Source organism: Gracilinanus agilis, chromosome 1, assembly GCF_016433145.1.
Source record: "Gracilinanus agilis isolate LMUSP501 chromosome 1, AgileGrace, whole genome shotgun sequence".
NCBI lineage: Eukaryota > Metazoa > Chordata > Mammalia > Didelphimorphia > Didelphidae > Gracilinanus > Gracilinanus agilis.
In genome coordinates, this window is record NC_058130.1 from 6087292 (window position 1) to 6097492 (window position 10201).

At 35.6% G+C, this 10201-nt stretch overlaps 1 pseudogene; it reads left to right on the forward strand.

Annotated features, from left to right (window-relative positions):
• The first annotated feature begins 6379 nt into the window (after positions 1 to 6379).
• Positions 6380 to 6619, forward strand: LOC123230640 (annotated as a pseudogene).
• The last annotated feature ends 3582 nt before the right edge of the window (positions 6620 to 10201 follow it).

Below are 10201 nucleotides of genomic sequence, written 5' to 3' on the forward strand. Positions count from 1 at the left end.
AATTAGCTAACATGACTGCAAAGGAAAGTAATAAATGTTGGAGGGGATGTGGCAAAACTGGGACACTAATACACTGCTGGTGGAGTTGTGAATTGATCCAACCATTCTGGATGGCAACTTGGAGCTATGCCCAAAGGGCACTAAAAGACTGTCTGTCCTTTGATCCAGCCATATCACTGCTGGGTTTATACCCCAAAGAGATCATAGGGGAAAAGACTTGTACAAAAATATTTATAGCTGCACTCTTTGTAGTGGCAAAAAATTGGAAAATGAGGGGATGCCCTTCAATTGGGGAATGGCTGAACAAATTGTGGTATCTGCTGGTGATGGAATACTATTGTGCTCAAAGGAATAATGAACTGGAAGAATTCCATGTGAACTGGAACAACCTCCAGGAATTGATGTAAAGTGAAAAAAGCAGAACCAAGAGAACATTATACACAGAAACTGATATACTGTGGTGAAATCAAATGTAATGGACTACTAGCAGCAATGCAAGACTCAGAGGGACTTATGAGAAAGAATGCTATCCACATTCAGAGGAACAAAGAAGAAAAACAACTACTTGAACACATGGGATGATGGGGATATGATTTGGGATGTAGACTCTAAATGACTACCCCACTACATCAATAATATGGAAATAGGTATTGATTAATGACATATGTAAAACCTAGTGGAAATGCACATCGGCTCTGGGTGGGGGTGTGGCTTGGGGGGAGAGAAAGAAAATGAATCATGTAACCATGGAAAATTTTTCTAAAAAATAAAAAAATGAAAAAAATGACATTAAAAATATCATCCCATCTGATACTGGCTAAGAAATTGAGTAGTGGATAAATAGGATGGATTAGATAACACACTACACAGTAGAAAATTAACATAATAATTTAGTAATTCTTTCATAATCCCAAAGATCCCACCTTTTGGAACAAGAACTCACTATTTGACAAAAACTCCTGGAGAAACTAGAAAACAATATGGCAGAAACTAGGTACAGATCATCACCTCACACTGTGTATCAAGCTAAGGTCAAAATGCATTTATGAATTAGACAGAAAGGGTGCTACTCTAAGCAAATTAGGAGAGTATGGGTTAATTTGCCTATCACATCTATGAAGAAAGGGAGAATTTCTGACCAAACAGGAAATAGAGTATCATGATATATAAAATGAATCATTTTGATTATACTATGCTAAAAAATGCCTACACAAACAAAACTATTGCATGCAAGATTAGAAGGAAAACAGAAAACTAGGGAGAAAACTACTGTAAGTGTCTTTGATAGAGGCCTCATTTCTCAAATATATAGAGAACTGACTCAAATTTATTAGAGTCCAAGTCATTGCCCAATGGATAAATGACTTAAGGATGTGAACAAACAGTTTTCAAATGAAGAAATCAAAGCTATCTATAGTCATATAAAAAAATCCTCCAAATCACTATCAATTAGAGAAATGCAAATGAACTCTTCTGTACCACCTCACACCTAGCAGATTGACTAGTATGACAGAAGAGGAAAATGACAAGTGTTATAATGAATGTAGGAAAACTAGGATTCTAATACACTGTTGTTAAATTTGTAAGCTGATCTAACCATTCTGGAGTGCAATTTGGAACTACACAAAAAGGGCTATAAAATTGTGCCTACTGTTTGATCCAGGAATACTATGATTAAGGTCTGTATCCCAAAGAGATTAAAAGAAGAGAGAAAAACTTATTCAAAAATATTCATAGAAGCTAACTTTGTGATGACAAAGACTTAGAAATTGAGGGGATGACCTTCAATTGGGAAAGACTGAACAAGTTGTGATATGTGATTGTAATGGAATATGACTGTGCTATAAGAAATGAAGAGGAGGATTTTAGAAAAACCTGGAGAGACTTATATGAACTGAACCAGAATGAACTGAGTAGAACCAAGAGATCATTGAACACAGTAATAGCACTATTATGAAAAATAGCACAACTATGAAAAACTTAGCTATTCTCAGAAATACCATTATCCAAGACAGCCTCAAAAGGCTCACAAAGAAAAATACTATCCACTTCTCAAGAAAAAATTGATGGCATCTGGATACAAATCACAGCTTTCTGTTTTTTCATATTATTTTTCTCATGTGTTTTTCCCTTTTTTATGTGTCTTCTACAACATTATGGATATAGAAATATGTTTAGTAGGAGAGCACATATATCACCAATGTCAAACTGCTTACTTCATGAAGGAAGGGGGTTAGGAGGGAGAAAGGGAATGAGATAAGTGGGTATTCATAATGTTAGAAAACGAATGTCAAAAATTGTTTTTATATGCAGTTGGGAAAAATAAAAGATTACTAAAGATTTTTTAAAGCCTTTAAAAATTTTTATGTAAAATAATAATAAAAGAACATCCCTCCCTAAGTGGTTGCCTAATGCTATTTATAATGACACTGGGAGATTTGTGACTTGTGAAGATCACACTCTTCTGCTTCCTCTCTTCCCAAATGAATCGCCTTTTCCTTTGAGACTAAAGGGTTTAGAAAAAACTTGCCTTTCACAATCCCTCTATTCCATTTCTTCTATTTCATCCTGCATAAGGGTATAAATCTGGGCTGTTCTGTGGCAGCTACAAGTGGCCTAGAACGCCTGATTCAATTTAGAAATTTCATTAAAATTTTTCCAAATTGTTTAAAGATTTTTCAAAAACTATGCCAAATTTTAGAATGTGTCCAAAAGAAATTATAGCTGTGACTTCTCTCCACCCACCCTGATGCTCACTAAAGACTTCTTTCATGCTTTTCTCCAGCTGCGTCTTTTTCCTTCTATTGGTCCCTTGACTGAAAGATTCTTCTTTAATATCTTGACCACTAATGTCCTACTTTACATCTATATAGCCTTTGCTATATATAGATATGACTATCACTGCAAAATTATGTTTCTTCAATTGAACTGTACTCAATTCATCTAGATACAATTCAACTAAATTCATTTAAACAAGTTTTGATTAATGTTTACATTTTGAGAATTCTGACCCATCCTTTCTATCTCACTCTTCTCCCCATGTTTTTATCTGTCTGGGAGACATGAATCACTACAACATTGGGAGAATTTTGACTGAAGATTTCCTATAGCATCGGAGTAGAGAGAAGTAGGATTGGGTGACAGTACAAATTTGGGATTAAGGAAGGAAAAAATAAAGGAAAAGATGTTATTAAGGAAAGTCATTAGGAAAATGGAGCCAAGATGGCAGAGTAGCAGAAAGAAATACAAACAAACTCTTTCTCCACACAGATTGAGAAAATACACCAGGCTGAGTCTTGATTAAGAAATTCCAGGAAAAAAAATCACCATGAGTTATTTTTCCAATAAAGATCATTATAGAAATATCGACAGTGGTATCAATGGACACTAGTAATGGGGGGCTGGCCAGCAGACACTACACACTAGGTAAAGAAGAAGAGAGGGGTTTGATTTTGTGTATAATGTAGGAAGCAGTGACAAATGGAAGTTGTGTAACACACAACCAACTTTTTGTTTACAGCTATAGAATAGATTAAGGAGAGGCTCTGTATAGCACCTGATATATTGTTGTTAATACTTAATTTTCAAAGAGGACCAAAAACATAACTGGATAGTGTCTTGATTTATGGATGAATTGAATTGAAGTGGGGCAGAGTTGCATAAAATCACCGGCCTCCCTCCCTCTTCCAGAGTCAATGAAGTCCAGACAAAAGTCAGGATGGCTGGCAATGGCCTGGGGTGCAGTGGATGAGCTTAGCACCTTCTATGTCTGACCGAGCTTTAAGCATGCCACAGCACCTGTGTTGCCGCCTTCATGACCACTGAAACAATTCATTATCCTCTGCCACCATGGGAAGTCTTCACATGCTTGGAGTAGACATCCTGCTAACTCAATGAAAAGTTTGTGACCCATAAGTTACCCTCAACCTTATTGCCTACATGGTTTCCCATGGTCTGGCTGCCGCATGTGGATCTTCTTGGAACCACAGTGGAGAGTTAAGTGCCAGGTGGACACCAAAGGTGGATGAGCAGTCCTGAAAAGGGCTCGGCAAGGCTTCATACCAGAGGTGTTAGTCCTCCTTGTCCTGAAATACAATAGGAGCTTAACATCATGCCTACTGGTGGAATTCCAGGGAGGAATGGCTACAGGCCCTTGGCTACATACTGAGAAAGGAGGAAGTTCAGAAGCAATTATCAACAGTGTGGCTCTGAGAGCAACAGTGGAACTCTATATAAGTTCAAGTCTTCAGAATAACTTGGCAGGAGTCCCAGGGGGAAAAAAACAAAAACAGGAGACCTTGAAGCTCTTCCCCTCTGAACAAGCAGAGCTTTCCAGCTGGCTGATGGTAGCTAATCCGGTAGCAGTCTAGTGGAATTCCAACTAGGGCAAGTCAGAAACTTGCAGTGCTCAGATGGTGAGGGGGAGTAGGGCAGCTAAAAGACTTTGTCCTGTATCAGACCACTTTGGGAGCACGGAAAGCTTACAAGTTCTCAGTCCAAACTGTCCCTGAAGTCACAGAATAACATAACTTTCTATACCTCAAGAAAGTAACTGAAGGTATAGCCCAGCCCATCCCTAACATAAAATCTTTATAGGAAGTAGGCAGAAAATATGAGCTACTTAAAAGAAAAAAAAGAATTCCACCAGAAAAGTTATGATGATGAGAGAAAAATTCAAGATAAAAACCCAGAAATGAATGACTCCCAAATATCTACAAGCAAAGCTTCAAAGAAAAGCATGGCTTGGTCAACATTTCTACCAAAATTTTGGGAAGAGATAAAGAGTTCAAAAGGGAGTTAAATATTTTGTTTTTAATGAAAATTTTAGAAGAGAACATAGAAAAGAAATGAGGCATAGAAAAGAGAATTTAAAAGGAATTAATACTCTGGCACATGAGTTGAAAAACCTTAACAAGGAATGAACTCTCTGAAAATTTTAATGGATCAAATAGAAGAATTGAATCCATGAGACAAAAATAAATATTAAAAAAAATTAAAAAAGAATAAAGGAAGAAAATATAAAGCTCCTCATAGCAAAAAGAATTGACTTAGAAAACAAACTGAGAAATAAATTTTAAAAATCATTTATTTATCTAAAAGTAATGATACCAGAACCCATATGTTACTATACTAGAACCCATATATTAAGATATCATAAAAGGACATGTAGGTGATATTGTGGATGGAGATACAGGCCTAGAATTGGAAGAACTTGGATTCAGATCTGGCCTCAGACACTTCCTTGCTGTGTGCCTCTTGGCAAGTCCTTAACCCCATTTGCCTAGCCCTTGCCTTTCTGTCTTGGAATTGTTACAAATACAGGAAAAAGAGCTTTTAAAAAAGAAATCATGAAAAAAATTATAAGACTTCTTCGAAACATATGGCAATGTGGAAATAGAAGGAATGAACAGGTTGCCTTCAAAAGATACTCTAAAATAAAAATTTTCAGTAACACTATACCTTAAATCTGAGCTTCCAAGTCAATGAAAAACATAAGAATCCAGAAAAAAAAATTCAGATCCTGAGGAATCCCATTCAGGTTAATACAAAATTAATAAGCAAAATTATGAGTAAATGAACAATGTGATATTCCAGAAAGTAAGCATTATAGCCTTACAGCCAAAAATAACTTATCCCTCCCAAATTGAGTAGATCTTTATTGGGTCAGAGAACTTCCAAACATTCATGATGAAAAGATCAGAGCTATACAGAAACATTTAAATGCAAACCCAGTATTCTAGAGAAACACTAAAAGGTAAACATGAGTAAGCAATAACAAGGCACTCTATCATTATCAGGGGTCATAGAAAAAGTTTAATTAGACACAGGATCTGGGTGTGGCTCTGTTAAGTTTTGGTTATCATAAAAGAACCATGGAAAAGGAGAAACCCAGGAATATTCTATAGAAGAGGAGAAGGAGAGTAGAGGAAATTGTCTCACATAATTGGGATACACAAAAAGAAATCTATCATTAGGCTGAGGAGAAATGATAACATAAACTTCACTGTCATCAGAAATGGTCCAATGAAGGAAATATATTCACACAGAAAAATACATTTAACTCAGGGAAACAGAAGCAAAAAGGAAGGAAGAGGAAGGAATAAGATAAAGGACATATTAAGGGACTGTCATAAGCAAAAAAAAAAAAAAAAGGAAGGCATCATAAACAAACTGAAGGAGCATGGACAAAGTTATTTATCACTTCTCTGGACAAGGAAAATACATGATAAAATAAGAGATAAGAGTGGATTGCATGAAGTGAAATATGCACTTCTTATTATATAAAATTAAAAAGGTTTTCCAAAAAAAAAAAAAAAACTGATGCAAGGGAGGAGTCACACCATAAGAGCAGGGTGTGCACTTCCAAGCAGAAGTAAAAATGACAGCACCTTCCATGAAAGAAAGGCAAGTTAGCTGGGGAGCTGGGGATGACTATTGGAAGTGCATAGATGAAAATATTGATGATATCTCTAAGTGTAAAAAGTTAAGAAGCATTTTTTAATCAAGCTGTCCCCAACCGTGGATTAAATATTTTGATAAAAGAAGAGATTATTTAAAGTTCAAAGAAAAGTTTGAAGCAAGACAATTTGATCCTTCAGAAAGAACAGCAACATCGTAGCTTTTTGTAAAAAGAATTTATTTTTACAAATACTGAAACTATTCTTTTTGGACATCAGTAAATATTCTTTTGAGTACCAGAGTGCCAGAATTGAAAGAATGTGACAGATTGGCCTCATTGTCAGCACAACTCTCCTATTCTTAATAATGCTGGAAATGATCAAAGAAGCCAACGATTAGAATATTTCATTCAGGGAACAACTTGAATAAAGCGGTTAGAACTTTTAATTTAATTTATTATGATGATGATATGTATTATATTTATATCATATATTATTATATACTTAAATTTATACTACTGAAATGGATTTTGTTGTACATTTTCATAACACAAAGTAAATAAATGTAGAAGTGATTTTCTTTTTCAGAAGACCTACATTTGAAGTTTTGTAATGATACTTTGGAGTGTTTATATATCTCCTCAATATTTTAAATGAATGAAAAAACTTGAAAGTAAATGCTGTAAGATAATAATGTAAGATTTCAAGGGCACAGAGTTTAGAGTCAAATTTGAGGGTTCTGCTATGTGTGATGGTTAGTAAATAGTTAATTCGCAAATAATGTTGTCTCTTGAGAAAACAGAAATCAAGAGGCCGTAACCTAAGGCCATACTGCTTTATTTCTAATCGTGATTGCCATGTTTCTGCATTTGTAAAAACAGATGTTTGATCATTGTCATAATAAATTAAAGAGAAAAAGAAAAAAACTGATGCATATGAAATTAGAAGAGAAACAGATAAATAAGACAAATATTGGAGGCAAAACTTGATGGGAAAGTGTGATTTCTAAGATATATAGGGAACTGATTCACATTTAGAAGAATAGGAATAACCTAACAGTCAAGTGATCAGAGAATGTGAATAGACATTTTTCAGATGAATAAATATAAACCGTGTTTTTAAAACAGTGTTCCAAATCACTAATAAGGAAGTGCAAATTAAACACTTATTATATTGGCAAAGTTGAAAAGGAAAAAGGAAAATGGCAAATTCTGGAAAGGCTGTATGTGTGTGGGAAAAGCTACATTAATATAGTGTTGGTGAACTGAGTTATTCTGGAAAGTAATTTAAAGCTGTCATGCAAAAAACTGCTGAATGACCAAACATAACTTTTGACCCAGTAATACCATTATGAGCTCTATATCTTAAAGAGAACACTAAATAAAGGACTCATATGTACCAAAATATTTTCAGAGTGGCAAGGAATTAGAAACTGAGGATTTGCCCATCAATTGGGGTGTGGCTAACCAAATTATGGTAAAGTAATTTGATGGAACATTTATTTTATCAGAAATAAGAAAGAAGACGGTTACAGAGAAACTTGAGAAGACTCGTACATTGGTGGAGGGTGAAGTGAACAGAAGCAGAATAATTTATTTAACAACAATATTATGAAGATGAACAATTTTGAAAGATTTGGGAATTTTGATCAATGCAATGATAAACCATAATTAGAGAAGATTCATGATAAAATATCTATATCTATTTAGCTATAAAACAAAGTCATGAATTGGCTATGTTTTTTTCAAGTCTCATTGTATGCTCCAAGGCAAATAGCTATAGATTTAGGTATGGATGTGGATATGGATAGAGATAAATATGCAGGATTTGTTTGGTTTTGGTTGACTATTATTTATGTATCTGGATTTTTCTTTTTCTTTCTTTTTTTTTTAATAGGTTAGGAGGTAGAGAAGATGGATTTTCTTTGATTAAAATTCTTAAGAAAGAAAAAAAAGTAACCCATGAACTGAAAAGAAGGTTGATTGGTCACAAAGCAAAAAAGAGAAGTAAAACTGGAAAGCCATTGTACCCCAATGGTATCATCATAATGTCAAGACTTACAGAAGTAGGCACTCAGTGTGTGGAATAGACCATGCAAAGTGATGTTGTACCAATACTTGGACAAGAATCAGACTTTATGGGCAAGAAGGTATGTTCTGAATACCACTACAAAGTTGGTATCCCAAAGAGATTTTTAAAATGGGAAAGATTCTGTTTGTACAAAAATATTTATAGCTGTGCTTTTTGTGGTGGTAAAAAAAATGGAAAATGAGAAGTCCCTCGATTAGGGAATGGCTGAACAAATTATGGTATATGATGGTGATGGAGTACTATTGTGCTATAAGGAATGGTGAACCACTTGATTTCTCTAAGAACTGGAAAGACCTCCATGAACTGATGTGGAGTGAAAGGAGCAGAACCTGGAGAATGTTGTAGACTGAAAGTGATACATTGTAGCGCAATCGAATGTAACTGACTTTGTTACTAAAAGCAATGCAACAATCCAAGACAACTCTAAGGGACTTATGAGAAAGAATGCTAGCCACCTCTAAGAAAGAACCGTGGGAGTAGAAATCCAGAGGAAAACATTTGATTCATCACTTGTTTATATGGGCATAGGATTTGAGGTTTTTGTTTTTAAAGAGCACTCTATTACAAAAGTGAACAATATAGAAATGGGTTTTGAGTGATAATATATGTATAACCCAGGGAAATCACTTGTCAGCTCTGGGAGAAGGGTAGGAGGAGGGGAGGGACACACAAAAATAATGTAACCATGGGAAAAATATTAAAAAACAAAAATAAAAAAGGAATGTGCTAAGACCTTCATCACTAAAGTAATGACTATTTGATAAGGTTACAAATCTACTGGCCTACTGGATTATATTTACAAAATATTGTGACAAACACTGAAGATACACAGACAAAAATCAAAAATATTCCCTTTTCATGAAGAGATTGCATGTTCCAAGGGGTGATGACAGAGGGTCTAGGAGTGGCTCAATTTAGACATCAGTAAGTATATATAAAGATTTTTTGAGGAGGGAGAGAGGATTAATAATAGGGGCTTGAGAACTGCCCCTTCAAATAAGGCATAAAGGAAAATGGGGTTCTGAGAAGTAGAAGAGTAGGGAAAAATGTTCAATTGGGACAGATTTCTTGTACTAATAATTCCTTTGTGGGGAGCTTGGAGAAAGTTCCAAGGAGACAAAACAAAATGACTCTAGGCAGGGGCAGCTGGGTAGCTCAGTGGAGTGAGAGTCAGGCCTAGAGACAGGAGGTCCTAGGTTCAAACCCGGCCTCAGCCACTTCCCAGCTGTGTGACCCTGGGCAAGTCACTTGACCCCCATTGCCCACCCTTACCAATCTTCCACCTATGAGACAATACACCGAAGTACAAGGGTTTAAAAAAAAATGACTCTAGGCATTGCACTGACCACTGAGATCATTGAACAGATATCTGTTAGCAGGTAATTGGTGTAGGTCCTAGTTGGGCTCCTGGGGTCATTCTATTTCTGAGGTCACTCATTTCCTATTCTTATGATTCACACTAGAAATGGCACAAAAGCAGATGCTACTTGTTAAGAATTTTATTTCATTGTACAGAATTTTCAGAGTTGGCAGGGATCTCAGAAGCTTTTTGGCTGACTTTATTCTTGATCAATCTCTTCACCACAACACTCTCAACAGGTAGTCATTCAGACTTTCTTTGCTTGAAAAAAAGGGAAGGAAAAGGGGAACGGAAGGAAAAGGGGAAGGGAAGGGAAGGGAAGGGAAGGGAAGGGAAGGGAAGGGAAGGGAAG